The 23477-nt window shown below is 33.5% G+C and overlaps 1 protein-coding gene across 1 annotated transcript in view; it reads left to right on the forward strand.

Moving 5' to 3' along the window:
* The window catches only part of MARCHF1 (membrane associated ring-CH-type finger 1), a gene marked incomplete at its 5' end in the record, with an annotated part of 738150 nt that overhangs the window by 233409 nt on the left and 481264 nt on the right, over window positions 1-23477 (forward strand). Inside the window, one exon of the mRNA XM_081268945.1 lies at window positions 3279-3355. The remainder of the gene's footprint in view (window positions 1-3278; window positions 3356-23477) is intronic.

Consider the following 23477-nt stretch of genomic DNA (forward strand, 5'->3'; position numbering starts at 1 on the left):
ATAGATCTTGAAACCCTAGCCAGAGCAATTAGACGAAATAAATTAAAAAGATACGAATAGCAAAAGAAGAGCTCGAATTATACCTCTTTGCTGATAACATGATTCTATATTTAGAAGACCCACAAAACTTCACTAGAAAGTATCTTGAACTCATAAATGGATTCAGCAAAGTAGCAAGATATAAAATTAACACCCATAAATCAATTGTTTTCCTATACACCAATGACAAATCAGCTGAAAAAGAAGTCAGGAGAACTATTCCATTCACAATAGCCTTAAAAATAAAAACAGAAAAAACAAACAAACAAAAAAACCCCTTGGGAATCAGTCTAATAAAAGAGGTGAAAGACCTATACAATGAAAACTACAGAACATTAAAGAAATTGAATAAGACCTTAGAAGATGGAAAGATCTCCCATGTTCTTGGATAGGCAGATTAATATTACCAAATGTGATGAAGGCGTTCCTGCACCCCTTGTCTGACAGGGTCACAGCATGGGGAATGCTGTGGCAGGGCCGCACCATCTATAAACCAGAACCATGGGGAGTATTAAGTGTTTGGTTTATGATACTCATAAAAGTTTTGGTTTATGACATATGGATAATAAGGCATATGTCCATCAACAATAAAAGTACATGTTGTCTGAGATTGCAGCAAAATTCCCAGAATGAAACTAAGGATACAATTAAAACATGCAACAAGGTGTGTTTCGATATCTCTCAGGATACAAACAACAGTGTTATTCCTCAAGAAATTTATGGAACAAAGATTGCAAATCAAGGTTCCTGAGAAAAGCACAACAAAGTGGATCAAGGACCTAAGCATTAGACCACCGACCCTGCTCCTACTAGAAGAAAAAGTAGAGTCAAATCTCCTTCATGTCAGTTTAGGAACCGAAATTCTTCAACAAGACTCCTAAAGTGCAAGAAGTAAAATCAAGAATAAATAAACGAGATGGCATCAAACTAAAATGTTCACAGAAAAGGAAACAAGAATGTGAACAAGAGCCTACAGAATGGGAAAAAATCTTTACCTCAATGTATACCTCAGATAGAGCAGTGATCTCCTGGATTATATAAAGAACTCAAAAAAAATTAACACCAAAAGAATCCCACAAATAACCCAATCAATAAATAGGCAAGGGAACTGAACAGATAATTCACAGAATGAGAAATATGGATGGTCAACAAATATATGAAAAAATGTTCAACATCTCTAGCAATTAGAGAAATGCAAATTAAAACTATACTGAGATTCCATCTTACTTCAATCGGAATGGCAATTATCAAAACACAAGAACAATAAATGTGGGTGAGATTATGGAAAAAAGGTTCACTGTTACATTTCTTGTGGGACTGAAAATTGGTGCAACCATTCTAGAAAGCAGTATGGATATTCCTTCCTTAAAAATCTTGGAACAGAACTACCATTTATGCCAGTTATGCCACTCCTTAGCTTATACCCAAAAGTCTTAAAATCAGCATACTACAGTGACAAAGGCACCTAAGTACCCTTGAGTGGATGAATGGATAAAGAAAATTTTTGGCATATGTACACAATGGAATATCACTCAGCTATAAAGAATAATGAAATTATAGCATTTTCCCATAAGTGGATGGAACTGGAGACTATCATGCTAAGTGAAATAAGCAAATCTCCCAAAACACGAAGACTGGCTATTCTAATATGTGAATGCTAACCCATAACAAGGGAGGGTAGGGAGGGGAAGTATAGAAGTTTATTGAATTAGACAAAGAGGAATGAACAGAAGAGGGGATGGGAATAGGAAAGACAGCAGAAAGAATTGGACCTAAATTTCCTATGATCATATACTAATCATGACCAGTGTAACACCATGTCTTAAACAACCATAATAATGGTATCCTAATTGGAATGGTTTGTATTCCATGTATGTGTAATCTGTCAAAATACACGCTACATCATGTAAATATAAAAAAATAAAACGTTTTTTAAAAAATTGCATTGATAGTCATTTTTAAGTTAATGGACATTCCCATATTTCTGTGCAATACATTCTTCTGGAGATTTTTTTTTTTTTGCTGTATCTCTAACAAATTTATCTTCATGTTTATTTGTGGTACATAGTTTGAGTTTCATTCCTCTATCCCATATGGTTACAATGTGTTCCCAGTGTCAACAGTTTGACTTTTATAAATTGACTAGTTCTATGGGCAAGCTGGTTTTAAAATAACTATTATACAACCTTTGCCTTAGCTCCATACATATTGACTGTATAAACAGACACGACTCTCATTTCAGCGTCATATTTTTTATGCAACTACCATACTGCTTTACATAATATTTGAAAAAAAGGGTAAATAGCATCCTCTATTAGTTTAGTTTGTTGAAGTACAATTTTGTGGTCTACATACAAGAAAGAATTTGGAAATAGTGATATTAGTTCATTGTACAAGCATTGACCTTCTTAGTACTTTTAATTAACCACGCAATTCCATATTGTAGCCATATGTGTCTTCCACTGTTGTGAACACTAAAAGAAATAAGAGGTAAAATAGTTGGTGTTATTTCATTTCCTACATAGGAATGTTAGAAGTCATGAAGTACATGGTTTATGAATATTTCCTCGTGATATATTACTTAGAATATATAAAGATCCAAATGAAGCTGTTGGTTAGCTGTTGGTTATTTTCATCCTCAATATGTTTAATAACACACCATCAAATTCCTTATGAAACAACTGCATGAAACGGAGGACAGGTATTCTAGTCTGATGATTGATTGATTGCAGTCCTGGGAATTAACCCAGGGCCTAGCTTTTGCTAGGCAAGCGTACTACTATAACCTGCCTCAGCCTCCTGAGTAGCTAGGATGGCAGGTGCGTGCTAGCACACTGGGCTTACTCTGTCTTTTGCTTGACCTCTGTCTTTGGAACTGTTCCTGAGTGTCTTGTAGTCTAGCAGCTCACAGATGTTACAAGCAACCCTTCCTCTCTTGTACAAGAAGAGAGAATTTTGGAAGTCTTTACTAGAAAATAAAACTTAACTTGATATCCATAATATACAGAAGTGTGCAGATGTTTTAGAATCAAATAGAAATTAACATAAATTCTTTCACATGACTGAAAATTGGCAGAAATGAAATTAGGAACACTTCCTATTATATTTTTAAAAATTATTTAGATAGGCCCACAATTTGTACAATATTTATGTGGTTTTTCAATTATACAAATGATAGTTTCTTTTCATTTTTTTGAGCTTAGTCTTTTAACTTTATTTATTTTAATTTTCTTTTTCAGTGAATATGCCCAAGAAAAATTCTGAGAGGATATACTCAGTTGACCTGCTGTGATTAAACAGGATACTGCTGTATTTTGTAAGTTCATCTCTTTTTACCTTAGTGAAAACTTTCTGCTGCATAGAACTGCTTTATTTTTTCATTTGGCATTAGAATTGAATTTGGTTTTAATGGGAGACTTAATTGATTTTATTTTTTCCAAGCTTTGTTTTACCTTAATTTTATTCAATTTCAGTAAATAGTAAAAAGGCTTTTCTTTGTTAGGTTAAGTGTTTCCTTGTACCTATTAGCCAATATTTTAATGACTTGTGATAAGAAACTTATCATTTGTTGAGCTGGTTTAAAGAAAGGATGCTTCAGTCATGCTAATCTTGCCTCTGCAAATATATATTATGTTCTCAGTTTAATTGAACAAATACCTTAATTTTATCTGTTGTAACTCCCCTGTGTGGCCTCAGGAAGCCTAAGTACTGACCATCTTCAGCAAACAGAGTGATGTTCTTTTTACCAATAGTTAGATTTTCCATTTAAGGATTACAGTATCACAATGAGATATGCACTGCCTGATTCTGTATTAGTATATTTCACATTCTTAGGAAATAAAGAGATGCTATTATATGAAGAGTCATTCATGACATTACATTGGGTGTTCTCTGAAACTACACATTTACCACCCTTCCCATTATCTCAAAAGTCAAAGAGTTGGCTCTTTTACAGTCTCTGGAACACAATATAAAGAAAACAGATTTCCCCCTTTTACAAACTTCCTTTGAACATGGAAATAAAATAGTCCCTTTGTCCCCAATTAGTTTTCTATGACAGCTCCAGTCGATTGAGAGAATATAATATTTACCATTTGTTTTGACATTTGCAACAATTTTTTGGTGGGGGGGTGGGTTCATTCATGCAGACTATTTCCACTAAACTAAAGAGAAAAATTATGTTTTTTCACCTCATAATAAGCAGATAGGGAATCAAGTAGGTGAAATGATAGATCTAAAGTTCTTAATTCAGTGGCATAATGGTCATTCCAAGTGCTCTTCACTGGGGCATTTTCTTTTTATTACTTTTTAAATTTTATGTTTTTCCACTGGGGAATTTTTTATATCCCAATATTTTTGAATAAAAAATCATGCTGACTGTGGTTACATGAAGAGCACACTTAAGGGTCAGAATTTTGCAGGTCATAAATCAGTTCAAAAAGAGTTTGAAATCATATTTTTTAAAAGAAGATAAATTATATAAAGTCAAAGATCTACCAAAAAAAGTCATCTTGAATTTATACTATAATTCAATAATTTGATTTTCTTCAAACTCTGTCCATTCAAATTATTACTTTCCTCCAAGGAAATCATCTTATTTTTTTCTCTTAGAAAACTGCATTTAATTTTTAAAAATGCTGATTCTTTGCAATTTATTAAATAAAAATTTATTTATGTGTATATGTATCTATCTTAAATTCTAAGAAGTAGTTTTTCATATTGTGAAATAGCAGCAATATTAAAATGACTTTTTAACATTTTATAGCAATAGAAGACATTTGTTGAATGTTTACAGTGTATCAAGAAATATGCATAAAAAGTGCAAATAAATTTGGTATTGGATTTTTGCCTGTGTACTTTTAATCAGTGGCAAATATACATTTTCTATTAGAATTTCACAAATTTTTTATTTTACAAACAAAAAAAAAATCATTACCACATTCACTCTTGATAGGTCTGAAAAACCATGCTGGAACCATGGAGGTGTTATTGAACTTAGATTTACTAAAATTCAAGAAAGAGTTTTAAGAGCAAGCAAGAAATGTGTTCTTGGCTTTGATCACACTCATCTTTTTAAAAAATTTATATATTTATACAATTATAAATTAAAATTTTTTAAATTTATAAAATTTATACAATTCTTATTACACATATAGAGCACAATTTTCATATCTCTGTATACAAAGTATATTCACACCAATTTGTGTCTTCATACATGTACTTTGGATAATGATGTCCATCACATTCCACCATCATTTCTAACCCCCTGTCCCCTCCCTTCCCCTCCCACTCCTCTGCTCTATCTAGAGTTTGTCTATTCCTCCCATGCTCCCCCTCCCTACCCCACCATGAAATCATCCTCCTTATATCTGAGAAAACATTCAGCATTTGTTTTTTTGGGGGATTGGCTAACTTAACTTAGCATTATCTATTCTCTAACTCCATACATTTACCTGCAAATGCCATGATTTTATTCTCTTTTATTGCTGAATAATATTCCATTGTGTATCTATGCTACATTTTTTAATCCAATCATCTATTGAAGGATATGTAGGTTGGTTTCACAGTTTAGCTATTGTGAATTGTGCTGCTATAAACATTGATGTGGCTGTGTCCCTGTAGTATGCTGTTTTTAAGTCCTTTGGGTATAGGCCGAGGAGAGGGATAGCTATCACACTGATCTTGATCACTGTGAGCTCTGTGGTCTCCTCAGCTAAGGTAGAACCTGGAAAGAGTGAAAAGGTGCAAGGAAAAATGAAAGTGATGACTAAAAATTCTTGGAAATCATGCCTCTGATAAAGATTTTAAGGAAATAGAGTAATCCATTTGAAAAATAAATCATAGTGAGAACTAAATATCATTCTTCATTTATATGATGAAATTTTATAGAAAGGGGGAACAATTCTTTATTTTGTAATTTAAAAACACAAAATATATTTAACCTGTTAGTTTAATATACAAACATTTATATATAATGCACACATATTTACCTACCATGTATGAAATAGATTTATTTAGTATATCATAATATAGAGTACATATTATAATATTTAAAACAAAAGACTCTCAGTGTCGATTTCCAAGCGGTTAGAAGTTTTAAAGCAGTAGTATAATTGAAGGTAGAACTTGGTAAATCCCATCTTTAAAAAAAAACTTTAAAGCAAAACAGATCCTATCTTGAAGGGACTATGCAGGGGATAAAGTGCTCATTAATTCAACATGAAATCTTCCAGACCTACGAGTACATGATCATAAATTAGCCACTGTTTTACATTCTGTAAACAGTCCATTAGCTTCATCACTGTAACAACACTGGCTTTGTGCTTTTGAAATCCTACAAAGGGAGGAAGTAACTGGTTCAGCAAAACCTTGCCTTGCTCTGCTGTCCCAGCTGAATAACCGTCCAGTCCCTCATGGAGAATTAGGACAGTTTTTCTCTGAAGGTTTAACGATGATCAAAGTAGGCCCTTTGCTGTTGGAATAGGAGCAGCTCTGGGAGGTACGTTAACTTCATTTGGTTAGAATTCATCTAAGCAAATGTTTTAATGAACACACTTTCAAAACAACCACAGCTACCTTCCTTGTGCCCACCGCACAGCCAGTCCCCGAAGAGATGAATAGATCTCACAAAGTAATACCTTACCGCAGAGACAGTTTCCCTGGTGTTTTAGACAATGAATGGTTCTAGCTTAGAAATATCTGAATCTTCTGGCTTATAGTTCTATTTTATATAGACTTTCTTTTCCAGAAACAGTAGAGATTAAATCAATGGTATATTTTCCAATTTATATATTCTTTAATTTATCGGTTCTTTTTAGTTATATTTGACAGTAAAATCCATTTTGATATAATTATACAAGCATGGAATATATTGTTTTCTAATTAGAGTCCCGTTCTTATGGATGATGTACATTTTGGTGGGATTCACTGTGATATTTTCATATATGTACATAGGGAAATTATGTCAGATTCATCCCACTATCTTTTTCCTTTCCAATCTCCGCTTCCTTCCCTCCATTTCCCATTGTTTAATTACTGAAATTATTATCCAAGCTATTTTATAATTTAATAAATTTAATCAAATGAGTATTTATGCTAAGAACTCTGGGGGAATGAAGGAAAAGTGCAAAATATGACTAGTATTCTAAATCTCTATCATCTCATTTTGGAGAAAAAAATGTCTCTATAAAAACTACATGCAGGATTAAAATTAGGAAAAAAATGCAGACTTTTACTCCCTGACCATTCATAATACCTTAACTCTGTTCTTTGCATATGTACATGTAAATTCAAACATGTAGGGAAAAAAATCAATGAATCAATTTAAATGCTGCAGGTGTACAAAAATCAAGTGTACTTGTCTTTGAGATATGAAATGTAGATAAGACTTAGATGAATACCTAAGGACTGTTATAGATGAGATAAAGTAAGAACAACAGACCTACTTTTTTAAAAAAATATAATAATTAGCACCTATTAATTGTTTAATATAAAAAGGTTTCATATTGAAATTCCCATACTTGCATACAACAAAGAAAAACTGGCTTAGAAATGTACTTCATATCTACACGCTATCTCTAAAGACATTGGAGAAAAAATTTTACCAAGTGAATAGTGAGAAGCAAAGCCAAGTAGATAAGGTTGGTTTATACCATGAAAAATCTTAATTCCATGGTGGGCAGCCTGTGCTTGATTTGGTTGGGGGACAATTACAAGAGACATTTCAGTGGAATGCTATCTGTCCATTTCTGAATAATTGATACAGGTCAAAAAAACAAGCACCATGCCAAATTTCTGACTCTGAATAACTGAAAATATGTATGATGGGCAGAAATATGAACATTAAGGATAGATGGGGTGGAAGAATCTGTATGTATGAATGACAGACGGGATAGGATTTTCCAATTTTTGAAACTTCTTGAATTTATTTTTTGTTTTCTTACCTTGACATATTTTTATGTCAAACTGATATTTTATATTATTGGCATTTTTAATAGTAAAACTGGTTAATTTGTATTTATTTTTACTTTAGAGATATACCTTTAGCTTATCTAAAAGTGAACATTTAAGTAAGTAAACTGAGTAGTTCTTGGATTGTTGAAAGAAATGCTAACTCATTTTAGAACAGTCTTTACCTACATAAAAGGCAGTGTTGGCTTTCAGGAGTAATTGCTTGTTCCTTAAAGTCACCAAGTGCTCTGTTTTATAACCGTGGACATTTTATAGTAAGAAAATAAACCTGATTCTTCATTTCATTTGCATATATTCTTTTTACTTTCTCAAAAGACAGAGAGACACTTGGTTAGAAATAACTATGAAATGGTAGCCTAGGCTCTTCAGTTGTTGATTCAGTTGTTGTTCATTCATTAATACCATCTATTTACAATGAAGCCAAATGCAACGTAGACATCTCTGTGCAAGATCAAGTTTGCTCTGAGATTATAAACATTTATTAGCTAGTAATAGAAAGAAGCACAGAGAGAATAGGTACCTACAAAAGAAAACTGATATAAAAGAATTAAATTAATGTAATCCTACTCTAAATGTTATTGAAGGATAATTTAGAATAAAAATACTTATTGGTAATGATTATAAACATCAGTGAGATTTGTGCAGGTGGACCCTTTTGGAGCTCTAGCAACTGGTTATAATAATTATAATTAAGAACAATGATTTCATCAATAGAAACTAACAATCTATTTTTTGATCTATTTTATCAGTATGTCTTTACCTTAAGGCACTATATGTATTTAATTTTGTTAAATATTATCTAACTTAAAAGCGTTTAAAAACTATAACTTAATTTAAAATATAATTTAATTTAAAAACTTTAAAGACCCCAAAAATGCATATGATGAACAAAACCATTGGCATATGATGAATGGCATAAGCTGAGTACCATGATTGGATAGAGGATTACTTGTATCAAATAAAACAAAGAAATGTATTCAGGAAAGCAATGGCATTTCAGTATATCATTTTGTATTTGTTAGATTCACCTTGTCTAAGAGACAGGTTCACAATACATCAGCATTTTTCTCCTTGTTATGAGGATGCTGTTTTATTTGAACAAAGGGAGACATTCTCACAGCAACTTTGTAAAATACGATCTTGTGCATACTGTTGTCTCTTCTATCAGTCTTTGGTAGACAACTTGTACCAAATTTAAATGCAATTACTGAAGGAAACAAAAGTGATTATGACAGCTTTCTGATTATCTGGAAACACAGGGAAAAAACCTAAATAGTCTTGAAGAGTAAGCTGGCATTTTATTCCTTAGACTTGCACATCAACTGTCATAGTGGGCTTAAGATAGGAGTTTTATGGAAAAAAACTCAAATAAATTTTAGTGAGTATTTGAAAGGCAGGGATTTTTCATTCCTGGCCAAAAAAAGCACCTCTATGCTGTGGCTATCAACCATATTTTTTTTAAAAAAAGACATTTAATAGTGAAAGTTCAAGATAATGATTTATTCATTTAGGCAAGACATATTATTATTTAGCATATGTTGCTAGCCATTTAGCTTTGTCACCATCAGTTGAGGTATGGGATGAAAATTTTGTCATGAAGGCTTAAAAGATTGATATAGGATCTTTATGTTTCTATATCTGTCTGAAAGAGTTTGACAGATCTTGAAGATACACTAGTTTCCAACAACACAGCAGAAACATAAGTGGACTCATTTAGTGAATTTTGCTTGAGTGAAACTCCATGTGATGAATCTCTTAGATGAATGTGGTTTCCAAGGAGATAAATGGACAATGTGTGCATTTCCATCTACCTTCCTCCCCCCCTCCCTTATTTCTTTTCTTCCTTCCTCTCTTTTAACCTATGTTCTACACTATGGAGTTATGGCAATATTGTTATATGGAATAAAGCTCTTAACACCTCTAAGTGGAGAAAAATTGCTATGTCATGTAAGCCCAAACAAGTCACTATAAAAATCAGAAGTCTACAAAAGAAAAAATTCTCAGTTTCTCTTCACTAAGAGATTCATGTATAGAATAGAGATCAATGAACTGAGCATCAGTTACCAAAATGACAGCATTTAGACCATTATTTCTTTTCATGAGATGTAGCAAATGGCCCTTGCTGATTAGAAGAGATATTTCTTTCTTTCTTTTTTTGTTTTATAATTACTATTAATTAAATCCTTGTGCTTCCATGATAGAAAAATATAACATAATTGAAAAGCATTAGATTCATTTTCACAGCTTTAAAAAGTTCATGTATATTCTTGATATTATGATTTCAGAGAACAATATGAGCAGAATTTTCTTTTCTTCTGAAGTATTTCTTTATTAAAAAAGATTTTTAAGTCTGATAATCTCTAATTTGTTTTTCCAGCATAATTAACAAGTGTAGCTTTCTGTTTCATTTGTCTTAGCATCCGCTTTAATGAATTCACCTTTTGTCCTGCTGTGAACTTGATATTGAAAAAGGTTTTATGCACCATTGCTTCTTCATATGTCTCAGGTAATTAGCCCTGTTACAGTAGCTTCTGTAATACTTATCTGAGACAACTGGAGATATTTTTCTAGGAAATAGAGCTTAGCTCAAACGGATTATGTCTCAGTGAGGTCAATATCAAGATGGAAGATGTTTTGACAAATAAATCTATAAATTATAGAAAATTTATAAGGCATCTTTTAGACAGGTAGATAGAAATTATTCTTCCATATATTCTCAGATCTCCTTAATATCAAATGCTCTAACATTCCCACTTGTTTTTGTTAGATAAAGGAAAAAGAGTTCCTAACAACTTTATATGATAGCAAAATGATACATACAGGTAAATATCCTGACTGATACATACTGAAATATCCTGACTTTTCCACTGTTATTCTACCTTTGTCATCCTCTGGGTCTCGTGTGGATTGAGCACACTGAACTTCCTATTTATGCAGCTGAGAATATTGATTTCATTCTTTCTGTTCTGTTTTGTGGAGACTAATTTAAGGCCTTGTTGATGATGGCACATGCTAGTATTTGACTGTGGTTTGATGATTCTTCACACAAGCCCAACACTGACCATATTATAAATACTAACTAAATCTGCAAAGCTAATCTTTGATGCTTTGCAGTAGAACATAAAGTTCTATGTCCTTTAGAGAGAAAAGGGAAACAATTGTGCTATGTAGTTGACCTTTTAATATGTTAGTTTGAGCAGTTTCTCAGTTTTAGTCAAAAGTAAAATGGTCATGTGTCTAAATGCATTCCTACCCATGTTCCTGGTCAGCAGCAGTGAGGAACATAGAGAGTTGACTTTGGCCATTACATAAAGACAGCCAGAGATTTTTCACATAACGTTGGCTTCCTGATTTGAACACATCTCTCTCTTGTAACTGAATGGATAATATAAAGATCAGCATTCTTTCTTAAAATGGTTAGGAATAAAGCCTCATTTATTGATGATGTGGTTCTATCTGTTGTGATACAAATAACAGATATTTGTTTAAATATCAATCCTACAATAGAACTGAATAAGACACCTTGATTAAGACTGTGGCATGGTAGGAACTCAACTGGAAGCAAAATTAAATCATGTACTTTGAATGGAACCATGATACTTTTTAGAAATGAGCTTCAGAAATTCCTCCTCACCTTTTGAAGCAAACACTTTCTGGTAATCTTTTCTGTATTCCATTTGGAGGTCATCTTCCAAATTTATCTGGCCTGGTGCCATTAGACTTGTGATAAGTTAAAGAAACATATTTGATTAAATTGTTTTATTGTGAATTACTCTACGTACATTCTGAGTCAGAAAATGTCATCCAGTAATTACTTTTGAAATTAGAATAATCATCAGGTAATTTAATGACTTTAACATTACCTTTTGATAATCTGAAACTTTGTTTATCATAGAGTTTCTTCATATTACTTTATTTATCTGTTATAATAGTTTCTCATTAAAAAAAAGGTTTCTAATAGGAATTTACATGACTTAGGGCTCCGGTTGAGTGATGTCAATAAGGATGTTGTCTTTGCCTGTGGAGACAGGGTTTGAAACCTACAGGATGGGCAATTGGGAAGAGAAGATAGTCATCAACTCTGAAGGAGCAAACTGTAACCCCCACACATGAGCTGAACAAAGAAAATAGGTTGGAAGTCATGCCAGTTTTCATTCATACTGCTGTCAGCACTGATGGTAGAGATATCCTCCTGTTGAAGCTAGTGCCCCTCATCACAGAGCTGCACACATATCTATCCCAGAGAAGCTAAAGAAAACCATGGGAAAAAGTGGAATAGTTGTAGGCCATCCTTCAACATCTTATCAGTGAATTGGTCAGGAAAAACAAACAAATAAACAAAATAAAAAAGCCCAAAACATGATGTGCTGGGAAACTTAGTTTACCCTATCCCTGTTGACACATTACAGAGTCTCCATAATTTCACGGATCCATTTGAAATCTGGTGAAATTTATGCATCCCCTTAGAGAATGATATTTTTTAATCACATATAGAAGATTACACAGAAAATCAATTATATTGAAATGCAGTTTCAAAAGCACAAGAAATTTGTGATAAATTGGTAGACTTTGAGTTTAAATTTCTTTTTAACTGATACATTAAAACATAAAGGTTGTAGCTATTAATGTAATACCATGTTACTTTTTGATACATGTATACATTGTACAATGTTTAAATTATTTTAAATACATGTATTCCCTCAAACATTATTTCTTTCTGGCAAAAACATTCAAAACCTTTCAAGTGTTTTGAAATACATAGTGCATTTTCAGCATCTGTAGCCACTCCACTGTGCAATAACACCCCAGAGTTGCTTAATCCTATTAAACCATAACATAGTACCCACTCATCAATTTCTCCCCACTCCTTCCCTTCCATACCCAGCTTCTGGAAACTACCATTTGCTCACAAATTGTCTTTCTGTGCCGGGTTTGTTTCACTTAACATAATGATCTGCAGTTCTAATCATGTTGTCATCAGTGACAAGACTGCATCCTTCTTATGGCAGAATGGCATTCCAGTGTGCATGTGCACCTTATTTTCTTTATCCACTCATCAGCTAATAGACCCTGAGGTTGTTTCTGTTCCTTGGCTATTGGGAGTAGTATTGCAATAGAGTGCAGATGTCTTTGCAACATACTAGTTTCATTTCCTTTGGATAAGTACTCACAAGTGGAATTGCTAGTTCATAGGCTTTTAATAATACATTAACAAGAAACACATGTTTAATAGCAAAAGTGGTTCTGAAAGTGTGATAAGTGTGAACTTATAGTTTATGGTATTTATAATAACCAAAATGATATAGTAAAGTGTACATCTCTAGTAGCCAAAAAATATGATATTGACATTATTTTTATGATGAAAAATTAGCAGATATTGCTAATGATATTGTGGCTTATTGACTAAATGAAAATTTTAAGAATTCCAGAAATGAGACATTTCAGTTATGCTAGTGAAAATAAAAATATTTTTCCCCACTTATATGCACAAATCACCTGAATTAAATTCATGGACCCTATGGGTAGGATACACAAATCTGTTACGGAAACTCTCCTTTGGAGTCACAAATTCTGTTGTTGAAAAATTTGACCTGTACTTATTTTTTTAAGAAAATAAACTCAAAGAAATACTTTTGACACCTAAGAGCTCTGTGGAATTTGTAATACATGTTAAATGATGTCTGGAGTAGAATAAACCTTACATTATTTCTTTTACATGTCTACAGTTTTAAAGTCTTAATCATAATGAACAGCATTTTAGTACTTTTCTATGAAAAGTAAAATTAACATTACCACAGGAATTGGCACTACTAAATTGTTCATAGGCTGCCTGGGGTTTTCCTTCTTGCTATGAAGTCTTCATTGATTTCTTCATAGTTTAGACCTAGTGAAATAGCACCATTGTAGGCTTCTGAGAATGGTACTCTCTGAATGTTTTCAAATAAATTTCTTTCAATATATATTATACTTACAAGGAAAATGATTTTTGCATGCAATGAGATTCAGAATAATGCACACTTCATTAAAAGGATATTGCTATTTTGGTACAAATTGAAATACTGTTAAATATTAGCATAGAATACCAAATTTGTGTAACATTTACTTTTTAATTGTGTTTTCTCTAGCTCTGGCTCTTTCTTGCTTTGTGTTGAACATTGTTTATTCTTGCACATTTCTTAGAGAAGGATTCTTGAGAAACAATTTTTAAACAAAGAACATGTTTAAATTTTGCTGGATTTTTTTATTCTTTAGTTTTAGAATAATTTCAGAAATCAAGATGAAGGTTTGGCGACTTGTTTATAGTAATTAATGATTATTGGTTGTTACAATTATAGTATACCTTAATATCTAAAAGTTAATATAGTATATACTATTTCATCAAATCACCTTGACACTCTAACACTGAGAGGACAAACTTCATTTTCATTTCAAGGGTAAAGAACCCCTAATGGAGTCAGTGAAAGTGATTTGCCTAAGGTCATAGGTGTGAATGTATGTATGTTTGCACAGAAGATAACAAATACATTTGCCCTTTCCAGGTATTATAAAATTAAATTATGTTTAACTGATACATTAAGTTATCCATATTAATAAGGTACCATGTGCTGTTTTGATGCATGTCTATGTCACATAAAGTTTAAATCAGGTTAAACATATGAATTTTCTCAAACATTTATTATTGGTGGTGCAAATTTTCCCAAATTCTTTCTTCTAGCATTTTGTAATGTACAGTTCTTTATTGTTATCTATAGTCACCCCACTACACTTGCACCCTAGAATATTTTGCTCCCATCCAACTGTGGCTTAGCACCCATTGATCAACCTCTTCCCATCCTACTCATCCCCTGTTCTTCCTGGTCTCTGGGGACCACCATTCTACTCCCAGTTTCCATGAGATCAACTCCTTTAAATTCTGCATATGAGTAAGATCATGCAATACCGCTTACTTCACTTGTCAAATTTTCCAGTTTTATTACTGTTTTTGTAAATGACATAGTTTTCTTCTTTTTAAAATCTGAATTCCATTCTGTATATGTATCACATTACTTTATCCATTCATTAGTTAATGGACATTGAGGTTGTTTCCATTTCTTGCCTATTGTGACTAGTGCTTCAACGAATTTCCTTTGGATAGTTACTCAGTAGTGAGATTGGTGGGTTATATGGAAGTTTTATTTTCAATTTGTTTTGAGGAACTTATATATCATTGATTATAATGGGTAACTTTGGAGATATTGACTATAATGGGATTGTTTTTGGTATGTTTATCAAAGAGATTTTGGTGATGTTATTGTTATAAAAAGATATCTTTCATAATGCAAAGTCTGTTCTTATATTTCTAGTTAACTCATTGTTACTGAGGAATGCATGTGACTACTATCAAAGGATTTTCAACAGCAAGATAATCAGAATGTTCATTTTTTTTAAAACTTAAGATATATTTTGTTGATAAATTTCCAATAGCTTACTTATTTTAATCTAGTGGAACATAGCACTTAACCATCCTTCTGATCTCAATTTGCGTGAAGTTTGAATATTAGCATTCATATTCTTAAGGTAACGGTACATTTTTATAATCTTTATAAGTTTTTTATGTTAAGATCATATTAGGTATTTTTCAATTTTGGGGGATACCTGTACATGCTCTCCTAGTCCCATATTCTTGCTGTCTTAGCCAAGACTTGTAAGAAAGCAGAACTTATACAACCTTATGACCCCAGAGGGAGGCCATGGCCTTATATTAATGATTACTAAAACGTGATTATTGGCATCTACCACTGAATCTAAACATTAGTATAGAATACCAAATTTGTATACCACTTGAATCTAACTCTGTGCCCTCCGGCCTTTCTTAGAATCCAGAGGCTCCACTTTGGGCCAAGTTGGCTGCTCCTTGGACTGTGGTGTTATAGGATCCTCTGGTTTTCCTTCAGTTGGCCCGTATCTATATTGTGCTATAGCACCAGTCTTCCCTCATTAACCTGCCTCTCTGACAAGCTGGTGGCTCTAAAATCTAGGTACACATTTTTGGTAACAGAGAGAGGCTTAGAAGTGCAAATTATTTCCTGTCCTTTGCCTGACTGCATGGTACAACCCTTTTCAACATGCTGGGCCATGCTTTTTCTCCCTATAGGCATGTCCCTGCATAGCAGATATAAGAAAGGCCCAAATGGTTATTTGAAAGGAGCCTTTGAATTTTCAGTATTCCTCTCAAATATCAATTCTGTCTGAAGGGAAAGGGAGGAACCAGAGACGGGTAAGTGAGAAATGAAAGATCGAAACCAGGCAGAGATACATAAGTTAGTTGATTTGTCAGAGCTGACAAATAAAGACCATCTCTCTATAGCGGAAATAGAGGCAAAATAGGCTTGAATTCTGGGGCTTTCATGGGGGAGGCTCAGAATTAGAGTCTGGCAGGTCCAAATGTGGGAAGTTAAGGGTTGAGTTGGTATGAGGGAGTGGGGAGCCTTTCTCAGAAATGCCCTTGGGCTGGAAAGCAAAATTTTTTCTTTAAAATGGCTGTCACTAAAGATGGCCATTCAGATGCTAAGCAAGGACCTTATAATGTCCCTCCCTTATTTGAACTGAAACCTACAGAGATGAAACCAGGACATATATCAATCAAAGAACAAAAACCACTCTAGTTAAATAGAGAAATGTTAAATTAGTGTTTAAATGGTTAGAATAGTGTTAGAAAAGGTGGGGAGGGTACAAAAAGGGGAAGGTAAAGTTATTGGAGCAAAAAGGAGAAAAGATGATGCAACCTAGAATTAGTAACTGGGCGTGCTGTGCTGGGAAAGCCTCTGTGTCTGGAGCCTGGATACCCAGAATTTACTATGGAATAAAGGGACTATGGGTCCTTTGCTGATGCTGTATTCTCCATCACACTGAAACCTCTGCTCACAGTCCTGCTGAAGAGGCTACTAGAAATTTGAAGTGAAAAAGTCAGTCATTCTTTCATTTTTTCTGCCTTCTAAATTTCAATATGTGCTTCCTATTGGAAGACTTCCATTGGAAGCTCATCCAAAGGGATTTGGGAAGGGTATTTTGTTGAGAGCAAAGGAACAAAAATTCACACCAGTCTTTACCTTTACTTAAGATCTTTTCTCAACCTTCTGTCCACAAATACCTTCTAGAGCAATAGTGTCAGTTGCATGCATCTGCCTTCTTTCATAGAAACCATTTTTGTGCAAATGAAGAGACTCTTACCCTTCCCCCAAAAGAAAGAAATAATGTTTTGTTAATCCCCACAGCCATCTCTGGGGGTGATAATTCCTCTTGTGGTTCAGTATTATTCTCACCGGTTTTGATGTGATGTAAAATATCCTGTCTCCAATGCTGCTTATATAAAATAATAAGCAAAAGCAGGAAGAGGAGAAATAAGCTTATATATGCAAATAAATAAGGAAGAAACCACAAAAAATCTTAAATGCCTTGCTTCTGCAGATGTCCCTTCCTTGTACCACCATGTTTTCCCTCTTCCCCTCTATCAGCTAGAACTCACTGTTAAGATTCTTTGCCTGTGGAGTGATCTCAGCCTTCATTTTTAGAAAATCTTAAGTTCTGTGGTTCTACTCATGATATTACTATAGATTTCCATTAGTTCTTATCATTAAGTATAGAATAATAAGAGAAGAGCTAGAGATTTCCCTGAGGTCCAGATATATTCCTCCCTGACACTATGTGTTTTAAGAAATCAATTTTCTTCTGATAATTGGGATCACTCAACTTAATCAATGGAGTAACTTTCTTCTTTACCAGTTGCTTCTGTAGGAAGACACTGTGGTAGAGAATATTGGTGGCAGTTTCAAAGCTCATTTAAATGAAAACACTGTTTTATCTCCTGGAAAACCATTAATCCCTTGGTAACCAAGAACTCCAAATCACTGAAGACAAAAATCTTGGGAAGTGGAAGTAAAAATTCTACAAGTGGGTTAGAGTGAATTATTGGATCTAGAGAGGTGGAGCCATTGACATGGCATCCTTGGTATGTCAGTACCTAAGTGAAAATATTATATATCTGTTTAATCTGCCTACTGCATCCTATAGACTACTCTCCAACCTCACAGAATGTCTTAACTGAGGCTGTTCTACAATTCTATCAGGTTAACTGCTGCTGAACCGCGGGGTGTGAGGTAAGAAATAGTGAATTCCCTAACATAAGACTTTTGTTATTCTTTGCTTAAATCCAATGTTGTTTGGGATGCATGATGGTAAATAAGGTCTCACATGATTCCACAGATAAACCTTAACAGGATACAGAATCGTTTTGGTCAGGGGAAACCAATGCATGTCTTGACTGTCTCTATTCCAGTCTTCACATTATGTTGGAAGGGATTCAAAGTAACCCATCTACTACCAATGGCTGGATGGTTCCTCCAACTAGAAACTGGTGTGCTCATTGAGTGCTAATTACTGATCTCTGTTGCCAGTAGTTTAGGCACTCAGTAGCATCAGCCACCAGGTAGACCTTGATGAGGAAAGACTAGGTGGTTGCTAACATAGCTACTTTGTACTCATTGCTCCCTGGAGTGAGTAGAGAAAGAAAATGCCAGCTATAGACATTTTAGGACCTCTTTTTTATTTTGTCTACTTGGGTTCCTACACACACACATGTATACATACACACACACACTACTTCTCTAGCATCTCATGATTTGCTTGAAGAATATTTTCTCTAGTCAAGTTTGTCTGAAATCAGAATTAGACTATTTTTTTTTAAAGAGAGAGTGAGAGAGGAGAGAGTTAGAGAGAGAGAATTTTTAATATTTATTTTGTAGTTCTTGGTGGACACAACATCTTTGTATGTGGTGCTGAGGATCGAACCCGGGCCGCACGCATGCCAGGCGAGCGCGCTACCGCCTGAGCCACATCCCCAGCCCCAGAATTAGACTATTTTAATGTGATATCATGTGGAGTATTTAGTCACATTACAACATTTGTAACACTATATTATAATTGGCTATTAAGTAACATTGCCAATCTGACTGAAAAATCATTTGTAGAAAGACCATCTTTTACTTTCAAATCTCTAGTTCCTAGCCTTTGTTTGTAATAAAGCACACTATGTCATTTTGTTGACAATGACTGCAAGTCAATCTTACTTAATATTTCTTTAACCTGTGAATTATTTAGAAATACATTTTAAATTTTCAAGTAATTGTGCTTTCGCACGTGCCTATTCAAACTTTGCTATCAATGTATCTACTTTTATTAATCTATATTCTTAAAGTATGACATTTGTCTTCTTTTTTAAAAATTCATTAAAGTTTATTTTATGACTACTTAAAGGATTTGATTTTGAAAGTTTGGAAGGTGTCAGATATGTCTGTTACCTCATTTATAGTGTTGGTGTGATAGCTACTTTAGGTTTCATCTTGACTGGATTAAAGGATGCCTGTGTAACAGGTAAGGCATTAATTCTGGATGTGTCCATGAAGGAGTCTACAGAGAAAAATGGTGGGTGAATCAATGGAATGAGAACTGAGGTCCAACTTCAACCTGGGTGGGCACCATCTAATTGGCTGGGGCCTAACTAGGGCAAAAAGTGAGAGAAAAGTGAATTTTTTTTCCTCTCTCTCTCTCTTTTTCTCAGAACTCTCTTGGAATAGCATTCTCAGAACTCTAGATTCTTTGCTTTTGAACTTTGGTACTTACAACAGTAGCTCTTACGTTCTCGCGCCTTTGATCTTGGATGTTGAGTTCAACTCTTGGTTTCCGTGGTTCTGAGGCCTCAGATTTTGATAGCTACCCTACTAGCATCTCTGGTTCTCCAGCTTGTAGAATTGGCCTCCACAATTTACTTTATTTTGAAGAGCAATATTTTTATTTTTTTAAAAAATACTATAAACAAATAGAAGAAAGACCAGAAGAGTAGTAGGGGTGGGAGGTGGGGGAGAGAGAGGCAGTGGGGGGGTGGTGGTAGGAGGAAAGGAGAAGTACCAGGAACTGAAGTGGAGCAAATAATACTTCATGTTTTTATGATTATGTTAAAATGAACCTCAGGATTATGTATAACTACAATACATTAATAACATTTAAAATTCTATAGATTTTATTCCTTAAATCTAATCTAGAGTATCAGGGGCATAGAGAGACATGTTAAAATCTCCCATTCTATTGAGAGCTGATTGATATTTCTACATTTTAAATTTTCAAGTAATTGTGCTTTCGCACGTGCAAATATCAGAATGATATTTGGTGTGACCTTCTTTCTTTCACAGTCCATTTGAGTACCACTTAAATTACCTTCCACATTTGAACATGGGTGCAGAATGATGGCAGAGCATCCCTCAGAAATCTGTGTTCAAGTAATTCTCAGGTTATTTTGTTGTTCTGAAATAGGTTGATTTCCTTGACCCATAGCCTAAACGTTGAACCCTCAATCAAGTAGCGTTTCTGGAGAAAACATTCTTTACTTTTTCTGCAGGAACTCTCTGCCCTTAGCTTTGGATTTCTTCCCTACAGTGTGCAACTGACAACTACGCCCTTCCCCAAGAGTTTTCTCAAAGTCTTGAGGCATTTTTATGAGTTTTCTTCTTTTTTTCAATAAAGCATTTTTTTAAAGTTGTTGACGGACCTTTATCCTTTATTTTATTTATATGCGGTGTAGAGAATCAAACCCAGTGCCTCACGCATGCTAGATAAGCGTTCCACCACTGAGCCACAACCCAACTCCATGGGTGTTCTTCTTGCTTCCACACCACAGTGTCTACCTTACTCATTTGGTAACTAATAATGAATGATCACTTGTGATGTCTTTTTGTCTCTTTTGAATTTTGAGGTTACTTAAATTTCATCCAAATCTTGGCTCTTACATTTATTGTTGTAATGTATTTTCCATATTATAAGTTTTGCATTTTAGTGTATTTATAAGTATTTTATTATGAAGTGGGATAAAGTGATTCAGAAGATAACATATATTTTCAGCAAATACAAAGACCTATTGTAATAAACACCTACTATAATATCTTACAGATATACTCCTTACTTATTGTTTAAATCATGATGTTTCACAATTGAATGATCATAAATAGAATAATAATAAATTCGAAAAAGTAGGATGATTGAGTAATTGGAAATAAACATTTTTAGGCCCTTTTTTATATAGTGATGAATTTTCCAAATCACTGTATACTTGTATCACCACCACTTGAGAGTCCTTGTTTCAATAATTCTCAATATTGAAATTTTTATTGAAATTATTTTTATCCCAAGCTGCATGGCAAAAAATAGCATTTGGTTTATTTAATTTATATTAAATTGGTTAGTAGCTTTTGTACTCTTTGCACACTTTGTTAGTTCCTTGTGTTTCTAATTGGAGAATTCTATGATGATATAGTTTGCCTATTAATCTGCTGCCTTTTGGGAATATTTCTTTTCAATAAATATAACAGTTCAATGTGAATTCCCAGGCAACAATTATTACATTTGTGTGAAGAAATATAAATGTTTTGAAAAAATTTCAAAGGAAATATAATTTATTCAAAAGGACTTAGGGAGGCACAGAGTACCTATTTTTTTTTTTATTCCTATAGATGAGATCAAGAAGGTAGAAAAAGAGGTCTCCTTCAGAATGCATCAGCCCTGCTGAGATGTTTGCCCAGATGAATTCCTTCAAATCTTTCAAGTCAACAAATATCCACTTAGTTTTTCTAGGTAATTCTAAGACTGAACTCTTTCACAATGATTATTGCTCCTTCAATCAAAATTGCATTGAATCTTCAGAATGCAGATTTATTTTTTTTATATATGATAGTGGAATGCATTACAATTCTTATTACACATACAGGGCACAATGGTTTCATATCTCTGGTTGTATACATAGTATATTCACACCAATTCGTGTATTCATACATGTACTTTGGATAATAATGTTCATCATATTCCACCATCATTAATTACCCCATGCCCCTCCCTTCCCCTCCAATCCCTCTGCCCTATCTAGAGTTCGTCTATTCCTCCCATGCTCCCTCTCCCTATCCCACTATGAATCAGCCTTATATCAGAGAAAACATTTGGCATTTGGTCTTTTGGGATTGGCTAACTTCCCTTAGCATTATTTTCTCTAACTCGATCCATTTACCTGCAAATGCCATGATTTTTATTCTCTTTTATTGCTGAGTAAAATTCCATTGTGTTTATATGCCCATAATGCAGGTTTTATATAAGTTTGCATCCACTGAAACCATATTTTTAAATGAAATATTAGTAGATTTAAGTTCCTTTGAGTTCCTGTGCCATTTTCAAAAGATAGTGGTTTTTCTTCTAAACAGAAAACTACATTATTTTGTGTGTACAATTTTAGGGTTTAGACCAGTGAAAACCCATGGTATTATCATCCTAATCAAAGAAACAGAAGCATATAATATCGCTCAACTTTCCTTGTGTTCCTTTGTTTCATTTTGGGTTAAGTACACTTAGCAAGAGATCTAACCTCTTACAAATTTTGAAGTGCATATTTTTTAACAGAAATTATGTATATTAAGCTGAGGTTCATATTCCATGAATAGAAGTAGAAAGAAAATAAATTTCCATTTCATTTTTAAAACCCTTTAATTTGTTGAAGATATATCCCAGAAGACTATTAAAAACATTCAGCTCCATAGACATTATTGAATGTAATATTTTGTTATTTAGCTTATTATTTCTTGAGAAAGAAAACAAAATACTTTGTAATGAAATGCCGCCCCCCACTTTTTTTTTGTAAAACAAGAATAGGCTAAAACTGCCATGGAGAGTACATTTCATAGTAATCGCCATTTACATGGCTAAAGAGGATATGGTGTTCCTAACTAAATCTAGGAGTGAGGGTATGAAGGATCATTCTAAGTCAGATATATTTTCATCCAGCTTAAAATAATGTCTTTGAAATTCACTCTAAAAAGGGAATTACCTACATATTTACATGTCAAATATGTTTTCATTTTAGCATATTGCCATTCTTACCTGTAGTTAAAAATAAGTAAGTCCTATTGTATACTACATGCTTCTTTGTCCTAAAACCTTGTCTCTCTCGTTTTATGATTATCACACTTTCATTTGTATTTATAGATTTTAAAGATACCCCTTTGAGCCTTCATATCCCCAGATTATAAATAATCTTTTGTGTACATTTAAATATAAAATAATCTTGATTAAGGAAAACATTAATTCATTGAAGTCAATTTTATGTTAGTTTCTCTACCAAAATGTAGACTTATAAAGCTTTACTCATAGGAATCTTTGAAAGCCAATTAATCTATACCTTTATCTTATATTTCCATAATTGTGATCAAAGTATAAATAATAAACTGTGAAAGATCTCTAAAATTGATCTTTCAGATCAAATTTGTGGAGAGAAGCATACAAGCACTTTTCTAACAAAGTTAGTTAACCAACATTTAAATTAGCTGTACTTATTCCTGCTGAATTATCAGGGTGTGCAATACTTTTCTCTTGTCTGTAAAATCCCTTCATGTGTTTAA

This window comes from Spermophilus citellus, assembly GCF_964194105.1.
Source record: "Spermophilus citellus genome assembly, chromosome: 16".
Lineage (NCBI taxonomy): Eukaryota > Metazoa > Chordata > Mammalia > Rodentia > Sciuridae > Spermophilus > Spermophilus citellus.